Genomic DNA, 14235 nt, shown 5'->3' on the forward strand with positions numbered 1-14235 from the left:
CTTAGGTCGGTTCGCATCTCGGTGAGAGCTCGTATTCGTTCGGTTTGTTTCGATCCAGTAAGACGAGGTATCTTAGAATTTTACGAAGGTTACCCCAAATAAGCATTTTGCTTGGTTGAGCTTCATTTTGTTTTATTTGCCGGTCTCTCTAAGGCTTATCAGAAAGAGATACGTGATCTCTAGTCTTTTTCACTTTTCGACCACCGCGATTGTCTATGTAGAACTTCCATAGTGTCGCCAAAAAGTCTTTGAACATCTTTGTGACTAGTCTTTGGTAGGTCAAGCCACGCTCTTCGCCGAATGGTAGGATGTTGTAGCGAACGTTCCATGTTTGGTTATGAAGGACCTCTTTAGTGGTCTTCCTCGCAGAAGTGGTATTTGATTGTACCCACCGTATGCATCCATGAACGAAAAGGAGTTAAGTGGGTCTTGAAGTTTGATCTACCGTAACGTCAATTCTTAGGGGAAACCGCCCCTGCGTTGCTTGTCGACGTTGGTGAAGTCTATCTGATGCATCGCATTGGCCATTCTTCGGAACGGCTGATGTTAGCTAGCGAAGTCGGTATTGGCTTCTCTCGATGAATCCCACATTTTTAGCTTTTCTTTCTCTTCATCACGGCTTTACGGAATTTGGAGAGCCCGGTTTAGAGGTCATTTGTTTGATAGTTTTACATTGGATTGACATTTAATTTGGGGTGCCACATGTGGGTCAATTCCAGTGCATATCGATATACGAATAAAGCAAAATCATCTTTATTGAGATAAAATTTGACAAGTTGCTCCTTGAGCTTGGGGTCTAAATCAGCCCCAGACATAGACAAACTTTTGGTCATCATCCGATACCCCGTTGACTTTTTCTCCGGTTCTATTTGTGCTTGTTTTCCTTTCAGCTTGTCAGCTGTTATTGGTGGAGGCGGAAGCTTGAGGATCTTGCTTCTTTGGGAAGTCCTGGCCTTCACGACACGAGGCTTGGAATGTGGTCGTTCGCCAGGCCTTGACGGATTGCATCGATGAGCTTCTAGTTGGTTGCTCGAAGCTCTATGATGCCTCCGGGTCTAGGAAATCGTAGGACCTGGTGTAGGGTTGATGGAATTGCTTGGATCTTATGAATCCATCGGCCGTAGAATATGGCAAACAAGTAGAGGGCTGATGACATCGATCACAATCAAGTGTTGAAGTTTTGACCATGTCCTCCTTTTCTCGATGGAGATTGGTAGGATGACATCTCCATGGCATATGTGCGATCTCCGTTGATCCCATAGGCGTGCATTTGATTCTATCATCACCGAAGTCCGGTAGGTGCATGTCCTTGTATGTTTGATAGAAAAAATATGTCGCAAGAGTCACCGGATTTATAATGACTCTTTTGGAGCCATCCCACCGTTGATTTTTACGTGAACTACCGGGGCGTCATTATGGGGTAGGCACACCTTGTCTAGATCATCCTCCGTGAGTGATATGGAGGTCGTTGACTGAGAGTTAGTAGGAGTGATTATTTCAGCTTTGTGGGAGGTGGTAGATCTCCTCACCGAAGCTACCCTTCCATACTTTTCCACCAGGTTTAGGCTGTTGGGAGTATCGTAATCATGTTGATTACACCTTTTCCTCAGCTGTTGTCGGAGATGCTATCTCTTGTTGTGCCTCGACCGGCCCGGAGATTTAGATCGTTGGATTGTTCTCGCTTTACCGCCTGTTGTTGTCAATGCGTCGCTCGCGGGTCGCTCACATACGTGTGCGTCTGGCATCCGGTTTATGCACGGTGTCGCCGCAAGAACTCTTTCAATTTGCCCTCCTTTAAGTCTTGGAGGTAGTGCTTGAGGCTCCAACATTCATTGGTGTCATGGTGGTGGAGCTTGTGAAAATGGTAGTATGAATGTTCTAGTATGGCGATTACCTTGTTGATGTTGGGTTTGAAGTATGGTGTTGTATAAGATCTTCTTCGGGATCTGGCTTGGCCCCCTGAGAAGTTGGAGAATTCTCTTTTTGTGTAAGAGGGCTTGTAGGAGTTGGAGCCCTTTGTTGTTGTTTTTGTTGTTGTTTCCCCAGTGGTGCTTGTTTTCTTTGGTTTCTAAGCAGTCGCCTACTGCGAGAACTTCTTTTGCCCTTCTTGGGCGGCCACTCTTCATACTTGATGGCTACTTGTCAATTATGTGATACAGGTCGCCTAAAAGCGTTACGCTTTGTTGTGCATCGAGAGATCCTGCTAGAGTCGGAGTCATCCGAGAAGCGTTGGTGAATGCCAAAGTTGCAAAGCTATCCTTTAAGCCCGGCTCCATTGAGAGGAGCTCCATTTTGAATCGATCCCAGGAATACGGGATTGTCTCACCATGTGCTTGCTTTAGTTGAAATAAGGAGTCTGGAATCGGGGTTTCTTGCTTCTTCTGTTATGGATCCGAACTCTCTTTGGAACGCGTCTGACTAAGCTTGTCGAGTTCTGATTGAGTCGAGGGGGTGGCGTGTAGATCCATTCTAAAGCTCCGTCCTTCAAAATTTGGTTTGGAAAGAGCTTGCGACTTCAGTAGTGGTACTACGGGCTATAGAGTGTGAGAGTCCGGGCTGAAACGAGCTACATCTTTGCCTCGGACCGCGAGCTGCACCGTCTGACAAGGAGGCGTTGGTTAGATGAACTCTAAAGGAGGTTGCTTGTCCCCGATTTTAGTTGTGAATGGTGATGCCTTGTGCGTCGGAGTATTTTTCGAGCAATCTGGATTGTGCTTGTTTTGTCGTTAAGGCTTCAACCTTTGTCAGGCTTGATCTTCCAACCTATGATTGGTGGTGGTGGTGAGGGATGTCACGCGGTGTTGTTCTCCAACTGCGTCACGGAGCGCGTTGTTGGGGTTGGAGGTGGCCTGCTTTCGTAGCGTCGCCTAGTTTTCTTGTTGTAACATGATGAAGACCTCCTGGACCATCTTCATCTGATCTGCTAACATCTAAAGTGAGGGGTCCACGGTGGTTTTTCTGACCAGCTTCATAGGCTTGAGAAAGAGTGTGTGTTGTTCTTTTCTTAAGGAAACGAACCGCCCGTGACAAGCCTTGATGTAGAGGTTTGGTGTTCGGAGGTGAACAACTGATGTTCTATTTGATAGGGAATGACTGCACTCTTCTCGGGATAAGAGTTGGCTAAGTATCAAGTTTCTTAGGGTAAACCTGAATCAAACCTTACGTAGTTCATCTCTACTTATAGATGTTTGAGCTGACCTTCCTTATTTGCTCCAGGGCGTTATGATGTATAGATCCACATTGTGTGCTATGTTGATGATTCTCCATTATTACGATGTTACAAAGTTAATGTCTCATTGATTAGTGCGTTGGTGAGCTCGAGTTATTGCTAGTTGATTTGCTTACATATATGGCTGTAATCGCTTGGGGCGACACAGGATCAAGGTCATTAATCACGTTCGATAGAGTGGTACGAGCTGATAGAAAATCCACACGTGTATGGACACGCATTAATCTTGTAGTCTTGAGCGAGAGGATACTTACAATACATTAGATGATATGCATACAATGTCTACGGAGATAGCCCATAGAGTTTCTCTGTAAAACTAATCTCAAAGGAGAGACCATACGTAACTAGAAAAAAGATATCTCACCGGAGACACCATACGTAACTAGTAAAAAAGAAAAAACAAAAGAAAATAAAGCGAGGGCACCATACCTGACATACCGTACCACCAACAAATTTTACCTATCGGTTATTACTTTGGAAGAGCCTACAAAGCTTGTCGCTTCAACCATTGATAGAAGTATAGAACCCCTCAAATTAAAACCACATTTCCAACTTAATTGTTAATGGGAACATTTAATTTATTGTCTTTTTTGGATTCAAAACTTCACATTTAATTATAAATGCACCCACCAAATTCAAATATCTTTAATAACTTACTAATACAAATACCCACACATACAAGTAATTTTACTTAAACCCTTCCAAGTACCCATCAATAAAGTGTTACTTCGTGATTTGACTTCTACGGTCATACGTGTTGCTATTGTACGTCTGGTGAAGACTTCGAATATCGACTTCAGACCTTTTCAAGTGTCAATTTCTTCCTAGCTCTTTTCAGTAAAAAACCAAGCAAGAAGATAAGAGTTGGGGATCTGATTGGTAACTAATTTGTTTTCATGCTAGAGCCACTACAATAGAAGGGATCTTTTGCAAGACACCCTTTTCCCACTTTCCAAAATTCGTTGGTATAAGTCTCCTATTGCCACACCATTTGGTGCTGCTAAAACTTTATTCGTGCTATTGGTTTTAATTTATGTGAAATTACCTATTGCAACGCCTCTGGCAAGGCAAATGGTTATATTATTTTTTAAAAAAAAATAGAAAATGCAGTTTTATAAAAGTGAAATTTATCATTTGCTATGCTTTAGTGGTCGCCAATGTTAGAATAACCAATTGCAACGCTTCTTTAGTTGTAATAAGATTTTATGAATGTACAAATTTTATGTGGTATCGCCATTGTTGCCACGAAGTTGGTGTTGCTGATGGGTTTTATATTAGGGGTTTATTTTATTTTGCCTCAAAAGATTTTAGCGGGGGCCTTCATTCTTGATGCTGCACTAAAAATTGAAATGCCCTAAAAACACACACGCACGTATACTCTCTCTCCCTCTCTCTTCGGATTAGAATAATTTCCACATGACCACCATACCGACCGAGAAGCAACAAACTAACGGCCTTTGCTAGTTAACGATCTCTCTCCCTCTATTTTATTTTATTAACACTTAAAATGTTTGGTTTTGGATTTCAGAACGTTTTGGGTGACCGCCACCATCAATGCTTCGATTTCTCAAGTTTGGTTTTCAAGTTTTAAGGTAACTAATAATTTCTTGGCTCGGGTGATATCGTTAAGGAATTTTGTATTGCATTGTTCATTTTTTATCATAAAAACCCGAAACCATATAAATTGTTATTGTAAATATACAGTTCTCTCGGCTAAAATATTATCAGCGGCAAAAAGTTTGAAGCTTTATTTTTTCGTGTACTCTTCTATTTAGTCTTCCATTTCAATTGCGTACAATGTGTATGTTAAGTGGATAGTTTATTGGTATCTTGGCTTGTTGCCATTGCTTTGTTTGATAAATGTCCCTTGAATATAAATTATATTACATTATCTATTTAACATTGTAGACTAGTGATAGTGCATGTTGGATTGATGGGTAAGACATGATTGAATATTACTATGTATACCATGGTTTTTCTTGATATTTTGCAGTATAGATGTTGATATATAGTTATTCCAACTGAATTTTTTAGTGTTTAGTATACCTCGATCAGTAACTAGATGTGATCTTTTTATGAGGCTTGTTGGTCCCCTTGTATCCTTGAAAGGGTTTCAATGTTTGTAGTTGTATAGGAATTGCACCTGTACCTAATGATACCAAATTGTTCAACCTACTAGATCCTTTCAGTTTCAATATTGGTTCTTCTGAAAGATGTTACAGCTACTTCAAGGAGGCTTGGGTGTCGGCATATGTCTGTCCTGTACTAAGAGGACATCTATTACTAGCGCTGGAGCCATTTAGAATCCTTGGAGAAATCGTATCTCTAATTGCTCTGTAGAGTTAGTTTTGATTCTTTGCTTTTAATTTCCTAGTTGATACTCACTTAATTCGTTTGATGGTTACTGAAATCAATTTTACTTTTTTTTTGATGGATCGTTTCATGTATTGAAGAGTCCTTATAAGGCTAAGAAGTTTTAAATATTGTATGGATGGATTATGGAATTGATGTGGTGATTTATGTATTTTTTTTTTTACTTTAATGGTTTGTTTTTTTTTCTAGATTAGAAATGGAACAACAAATCTCTAGTAGAAGTGTAAAACTATTATTTATCTCTTTGTGTGGTCAGATTGGTGACAGTTGCCGATGCTTTAAAACATCTTAATGGAAGGGCCAATGGACTATACTACCATGTTCATCAAGGCATGTGCTTTCTTATCACCCTCCTCTGATTTGGAGTTTGCATAAGCCTTTCTAAGTGCTCACTTTTGCATATTAGGTCTGATATTCGCAAGGCTTATTACTTTTATGAGCAAGCTTGCTTTGGGAATTTTGCGGGCATACTCAAGTGAAGATTTCACTCACATCTTCACTGGGTGTTTAGTTTCATGAGAGTTGGACAAGCCCATTAGTTAATGAGAAGGTTTTTCCCTCTTTTTTTTGGCTTGTTCTTATATTATTGTAATTCATGCATTCTCTAAGAGCTTAACAAGTCATGATGGGATTCGGGTACATAATTCTTAGTAGGTTGGCCTCTATAAACTGGATAGACATACGTCACTAGAGTGTTTAGATTTGTGCTTTGATGTGGGGGTGTGTCTGAAAATACATTTGGCTTCCTCATCTCATATATGATAAGCATGCACCATAATATTCTTGTTTATTTAATTTTTCATTCTTCAAACCTCTAATGCAATTGCATTTATTTTATACAGGCATTTATGGGTGTGGCAGAAAATCTAAATGCCATCATTGATGCCTTTAGGGGTATTCAAGAACACAGGTATTTGACTGGCTTGCTTAACGGAATAATATTAAGTCATATGACTTACACACTTCATTTTTTATTAAGAAATAATTTGTCTGACATGCAAACACTTGATAATACACGGTTGCAAAGGAAGTTTAGGTTAGATTGTTTAAAAGAAGAAAAAAATGAAAAGATGGTGAAGAAAGAAGATGCAAGAAACAAGCAGTGAGTCGCAAGAAAATTCTCATTCCTTCGAAAGAAGAGAGAAGGACATAGGCAAAGGAGAGAAATGTAATTCTCATCGTCTAATTGGTTACCGATGGACACTTGTCCGAGTAATTTTAAGGGTTAATGAAAATAAAACTATGGTAAACTTGTCTTAAGAACAAATATTACATGTTGAAATGAATACTAGGGGTTGGGATGACCTAACAATGGGCATTAAGTTCTTCCTGTTATCCTAAGGCATTCAAGGACAAGTAAGTAGTTACTCTAACTAAATTATAACCATGATTGGCTCGTTGTAGGTTTGTTAGAAGTTTAAGAGTACTAGTTATAGTTGGGCACATTTGTAGTTCTTAATTTTGAATAAATTGAAGACTTTAAGTTCCAATTGTTTTATCGTTATAGGAATTTACTTGAATTAGGGAGGGACTTGTTTTGAGAAGTTGAGAGATTTTTTCAGCTGTCCGGGTTTGAACTTTCTTTGTCGTGGGTTTTCTCTCCCCTGATATGTTCCTTGGATTCACATGGTATGGTGCACTTTTGTTTTGACTTCTCATGATATACTTTTAAATATCTAAGTTGGTATTTGTTTGGTTTTTTTTGTGGAATCAATGTAGTTGAGCACATGGGTAGACCAATTGTGCCGCATTGATGTAGCTGCGTTGCTGCATCCTAGGTCCATAGGTATGACTTGGTGAAAATATTTTTGCATTCCATATTTTAGTGGTTTTTAATTTTAATTACTTATGTCTATCTTTTTCTTTTTGGGTACCAAATTGGTCGATCATATGCCATATGATTAGGATGGGTAGATGTTGTTCAAGTTTGAAGAAAATGCACATTTGTTGATTTTGCTAACTTCTAGTTTTTAAGAAATTTGCCTAAATAAGTTGATAGTTGTGGAAATTTTGTAAGAAAAGTGTATTGGCAAAGTCCCGTGTGGTTACATGTGAAATACTTTTTGCAATGGATGATTTTATTTAATGAAATTAATATATTTTGTTATGATCATTGTGAATTGATATGGGGTTGTTGTATTTATCTACTAAGTTGCATTTGGCACAATCTATAAATAAAAAAGAAACAAAATCGTGGAGACAGCAAATGTAGCTAAAATCACTCTTTTGCCATGGCAAATATCCTTTTTGCACTGCTTTAGATGCAATTGATGACTTAAACCTTTTGCAATAAACAAAGTATAATTAAAAGGTTGCTATTTGTGACGTCTCAAAGTGTAGCTAAAGGTATACTTTTTGTCATGCTTGATGGTGTTGTTACAAGTATCATTTGCAATGCCACTCGTTGCTAAAAAGATAAAACATTTTTAAAATCAATTAAATTTGAAAATAGAAGTAGCGATTAGGATAAAATAGTAGCAACGACTATTGGCGTTGCAAAAGATTGGCAGCTTTTGCAACGCCCTATATAGTGTTGCAATCTAGCTTTTGTGACCCACTTGCCAATCTTTTGCAACGCCCTATATAGTGTTGCAATCTAGCTTTTGTGACCCACTTTTTAGCAGCGTCTTTGTGTCCAGTTTGGCATTGTAATTAGTATATTGCAACGCTTTTCAGGACTTTAATGACGGTATATGGCGTTGCAGAAAACCCCTTCTATTGTAGTGAGCTTCCATATTTAATTTGCCTTCTTTGTTTACATTTCAAAGTTACTTGATTAATTGATTCCTCAAACCTTTTCCATCAACAATTATAATGTAGTCTTGACTATCATTCTAACAATTCGTACTTTCTTCCTCATCGATGACAATTGTTTCTTGAGTTTCGGTTGCGTCTAAGCTAAGTTAAGATCTCATAAATGCTTTCCAAATTAAATGAGTATAATTGTCAAAGTTTTCCATTAAAAAGTTAATTTTAAAATAAAAGTGAATAGTTTCAAAGGATGAAAGAAGTGATCAAGAAAATTGGGTAACTTGATACTCATATTGTGAGAATTAGCTTAAAGGGAAATGTGGTTTGGTGGGAAGGAACTGAAAGGTCATGCAGTTTGGAAGGAAAATTGAATTGATTTGTTATTGGAAAAACAACTAATTAAATGTTTGTTATTCAAAAAGGATATTAGATTAATTGATTCCTCAAACCTTTTCCATTAACAATTTTAATGTAGTCTTGACTATCATCCTGATAATTTATACCTTCTTCCTCATCGATGACAATTGTTTCTTGAGTTTCGGCTACGTCTAAGTTAAGATCTCATAAATGCTTTCCAAATTAAATGAGCATAATTGTCAAAGTTTTCCATTGAAAAGTTAATTTTAAAATAAAAGTGAATAGTTTCAAAGGATGAAAGCAGTGATCAAGAAAATTGGGTAACTTGAGACTCATATTGTGAGAAAAAAAAAAGGGGAAATGTGGTTTGGTGGGAAGGAACTGAATGGTCATACAGTTTGGAGGGAAAATTGAATTGATTTGTTATTGGAAAAACAACTAATTAAATGCTTGATATTCAAAGAGGATATTAAGTTAACTGTTCCCACTAACAATTAAGTTGGAGGCATGGTTTGAATTAGGGCCCAATTTTTCCATATTGGCCGATATTTCTAACCCCCCAAAAACCGAAATATATCGGTCTATATCGATATATCGGGATATTTCAGAGATTACAACTTTTTTGTGAAACAATTAAAATTTCGATATATATCGTTATATACTAGTATTTGCCTGTGTCGTACGACACAAATACGCGCGCCTATGGTGCCCCCGACGCGCATCCTCCCCCTATTTTTTTTTTAAATGAGCTCATACTCATGTTTCCAGAGCCCAACAACCCATAAAAGTTCAGCACAAAAACAGTCCAGGCCTTTTTGTGTGGGGTGGGTGAGGTGAGAAAAAATTTTACTCACCCCAAAAAGACTTGTTAACTCACCCCAGAAAAACATTTTAGTGGCTATGGTTAGGGGGTGGCACAATCACGTATCACCTTATGAGATGGAATTTGTCAACCCACTCTACCCCTCTTTGTTATATAGATATCAGACATATCGCCGATATATAACGACATATGTTGAAATTTTCGGTTAACAATCAATAAAATTGGTTAAACAGTCAACAAGTCAATCGATATATATCAAATATATCACCGATATAATATCGATATATCAGAAAATGCGATATATATCGGTCCAAAAATGAATCAATATATCTCACTGAAATATCACATTATTTTTCATATCGTGTACCCATATTCCAATATATATTGTCGATATATTGATATATCGAACGATATTTTCGGCCTTGGTTTGAATAGGAGGTCGGGGGTTCTATCAATAGTTGAAGCGGGTAGCTCCTTCAAAATAAAACAATACCTACAACACATTTGTATCAATTATTATATCGAAAAAAAAAAAAAAACATACATTTGTATCAATAATTGTCACATACCACAACCAAACCAATACCAATGAGACTCTGTACAATAAATTGAAATTGGGGAGAATAGTTCCGTATTGAAAATAATTAATTAAGATGTTTTCTGAAAGTAATTCATTAAGATGGATATAGGCTTTAATAATGGAGGTAGAGCTGGATTTGGAATTATTTTGTAGGTAGGGAAGCCACCATCTTTGGGCAGCATTTTCCATTCGGTTTCAGTTTTTTCTTTACCCCTAGAGGTATTCACAATTATTGCGAGATCCAAAATCAATCTAGTCTCATCAAATGTACTTACACAGTTACACCCTCTGGCTGAAAACAACTTCTACGATTATAATTTTTCCTCCTTTGTTTGCTAATGCTTTGTGCCAATTTTTCAATATCTTCACACAATCTTCATCCTTCCAATTAAGTAATATCCACTACGTCACAAGAACAAAGTTAGTCAACCTATTAATATCACCATTTTTAATTACCCGTTGTTTTTAAAGACGATCTCTGGTTGCAATTTTCGTTACATGAAAACTAATGGAAAACCATCTTAATAACCAAAAAATATTGTGTGAAGACAAGGAACTCATCAAAATTTTGCATAAAACGAACTCGTCAAAATTTTGCACATCAAACCTGAGTCACACCCTGTTTCACAAGGAGCTCGTCAAAATTTTGCATAAAACGAACTCTAGATTGTTTTTGCACACCAAACCTGAGTCACACCGTTTCTTCCTGAGTCACACTGTTTCACATACTTTCAGAGATTGTTTTTGTATCTAGAAATTTGTAAAGCGATTTTAGGTATTTATTGCAGCTATAGATGGGTTGTAGGCTTTGATTGGTTCTGAATTAAGCTGATTGGGCTTAAGGGGTAATGATACTTATTTGGGTAATGCATGCGGTTTAAGATGGCGACGACAGAATTCAAGTTTAATGAGAGATGACAACATTGGAAATGCAAGAAGTGAGTTTTTCCTTGTTACAGGATTGGCTTCTGGGTTGGCGATAATGATGATCATACTTCATGCGGAAGTGATTCGTGAAGAATGGATTGTCTTAACATCTTATATAAACCCCTTGTTGGTGATCCTTCCTTTCTCACACTTCCCATCAACCTTGGATTGTTTCTCATAATATTTTACAAATTGTACCTTGGATGGAGATGAAAAAGAACCATGCACCTGACTTCAACAAGTTTTATGTTTAGGTTCAAATAATTAACTTATCTGAACTATTCCAGGATTAGGGAGATTGTTGAAGGAAACTTAATTGACTCGGGTTGTTTCTCCCCCAATCAATTGATGCATCTAGTGTTGTACCCCAAGTTTAATGAATTCTCTCGCTTAACTTTCGAAATCAAGCATTAATGGATATTCATGATCCAATCCTATCGGGATTCAAGCTTCCTTAACCAATTAATGGAGTTGAATGGATCCATTCTCATTATGAGTTTTTACTGCACATGTCTTTGCTTCAAATGTGGGTTCATTAGGCATCATCAATCCTCATGCAACATAGCAGATGCTGATCTCGGTCCCAGAGCCACAGTTCACTTAAATGCAGTCTACGTTTTGATCTTTATAATCCAAAAACAAGGCTATTTCCAAAACTCATGACTGATCATCTAGTGTTTGAAGTGTCTCTGATTAATCGTTATGATCTTCCAAGACTGCACCAACCTTTAAGGATTTTTGAGATCCCTAGGTGCAGTAATGAAAATGACTCCGTCTTGGATGGACATGCAAATCTTGACCATCTACAACGATGGATGGGAAGGACAAAGGCCCAATGATTATGGAAGTCAATTCACCTAAACAATATGTGGGATCCATTCATAATGCTGGACACACTGCTGGTACAAGCAATGAATGGACTATCAACTCTAACCCAATTAATCTAGATACCATATTCCCAAGATCTTTGGGACTTTCTCCAGACATACCAGTCCAACAACCTCATACCTCCTTCATGAGTACTTCACATGAAATGTTTAATAATCCAATTAATATTCCGTTTGTGGACTTGATTGGCTATACTGACTCGTGTTTAGGTGGCAACAATTCCATGTAATACAACAGACAAGAAATTGACTTTGGTATTGCAAACCCAGAGAGTCATGAGTTATGGATTGTGTAGCATCAAGAGTTTGAAGGAAGCATGTTTAAAGACAGAGAGCCTAGGCTCAAATCATCTTTGAATGTAGCTGGTGATGAGAACTCCCTCTCCTCTAATGGTAATTCCATTGGCTTTTCTGGTAGGCGTAATAAATACCAGATAGTGAAGGCAGCTGATCTTTGCACTTTTCAGTGTTTTTAGAAGTTGACTTACTACGTGCTAAAACTCAATAATTCCTTACTCACTGTTTTTTTTTCTTTGAGAATGTCAGTCTAGTTCGAGTAGGGATTTCGTTCCAACTTCTAAGACAAGAATTTAAATGATCACAACTGGAATCTACACTTTGGAGAACTAAGTGAGAAGGATTTTATAGATAGATTTTTTTTACACAAGTTATCTAAAATTTGTAAGTTTGTTTATAGTTAAATGAAAGAGAGAGAGAGATAGGGAAGGATTAATCCTACTCATGCAAGGCCTAGCTACAAGTCTTTTAGAAATAGGTCACTACCATCTCAAATCCCTAACATAATATACCTATCTCTAAACATATCATGCTAGCATGTAGAATTGAAATGATATTTCATCTCTGAAATATCATTCCAACTCCTAGTTCTACTTTACAACAATTGATCAGATAATTGTCAATCTCTCATCATTTTGGGACGATGATGAAAAATAGAACCTAAGTCTTTTAAGTAGTGATTTTGGAATCCTAAATTTGTAGCATGATCCTCACATGAGCATCATTAACCCTCCCTTGGGAGAGTTTTAGCTCATGATCCTAGGATTGAATTAAACTACAAGAAGATATGTGAAATGAAAAAGAAAGAGAATGAAAACAAGAAAACTACAACCTGTTTACCTAAATGAAGAAGAGTTTATTAAAAACTAGAGAGAGTTCCCCCATTAACAAGTTACAAGCTTTTCTCTAAAAACTAAGAACTAAAAAAACAAAATTAAAGACATGGATGTAAATGAAAAGTAAAAGTCAAGGAAGTAAAAGCTTTTTAACTCCCAAAATCAGCCCCCCTTTACATAAGAGAGCCTTTTTCTCTTCTCCCACGTGAAACACTCTCCTCTCATTTATTTTTCACTTATCCACAACTAACTCCCATTTGACACCTTTCATTTTTTTAGATAATCATCACCTAAATCCAACTAACTCATTAACTTCATGCAAGGTGTCAAAATTGCACCAATTATTTGCACCTTTGTCTTGACTTGCATGATGACTCATCAAATCTTATGGGCCCGCCTAGTGGGTCCACGTATAGTGTCCAGTGGCAGTCCGGTCTTTTGGCATTTTTACAACTTCCCGCCTATTTGTAGAGTTCATCGCACTGATCGTCGGAGCAGCTCACTCGTCGCATTCGAGTCCCGGGTTTAAGAGATATGAGCTTGGAAGTTTGATGCTTACGCGCATGTAATCCCGTTTCTGATTGGATTCTGTACTATTTGAGTCTTTGGGCTTTAGTCCGAATTTGTTGGGCTTCACATGGGCTTGATCGGAAGGCATGTGTATACTCCCTATTCCGTGCTTAAATGCTGGCTTTATCATAATTTTACATTAGTTTCTCCAACCTGCAAAAAGCACGAAGATCGCGATTATTTCATGATTATTAAGCACAAAATTGACCGAAATGTTATGTCTCTACATGTTTTATAATACAGTTTTGGGTGCTTATCAGCCGCCCATAAATAGCTCCAAAAGAAGCCATGAGTTGCCTAGTGTGGAACTGTGAGGGCATTGGTCTCCCCTCGACAATAAGAGCATTGAATGATTCAATACAGAAGCTGAGACCAAAACTTATTTTTTTGTCTGAAACTAAGGCTAGTATGAGTAAGTCTAGTAGATTACTTAGAATGGTTAAAGGTGGCTACCAATCTTATATTTATCCAGCAAGAGACTGTCTGGGGGTTTATGACTTTTGTGGGATGGGGATGTAGACCTTAACATTGTGTATGTAGATTCTTGGATCATTCATGCAAAAGTTAATGAAATCAGCTCATCTTTTTGGTATTTCTCTGGCATC

Source organism: Coptis chinensis, chromosome 9, assembly GCF_015680905.1.
Source record: "Coptis chinensis isolate HL-2020 chromosome 9, ASM1568090v1, whole genome shotgun sequence".
Taxonomy (NCBI): domain Eukaryota; kingdom Viridiplantae; phylum Streptophyta; class Magnoliopsida; order Ranunculales; family Ranunculaceae; genus Coptis; species Coptis chinensis.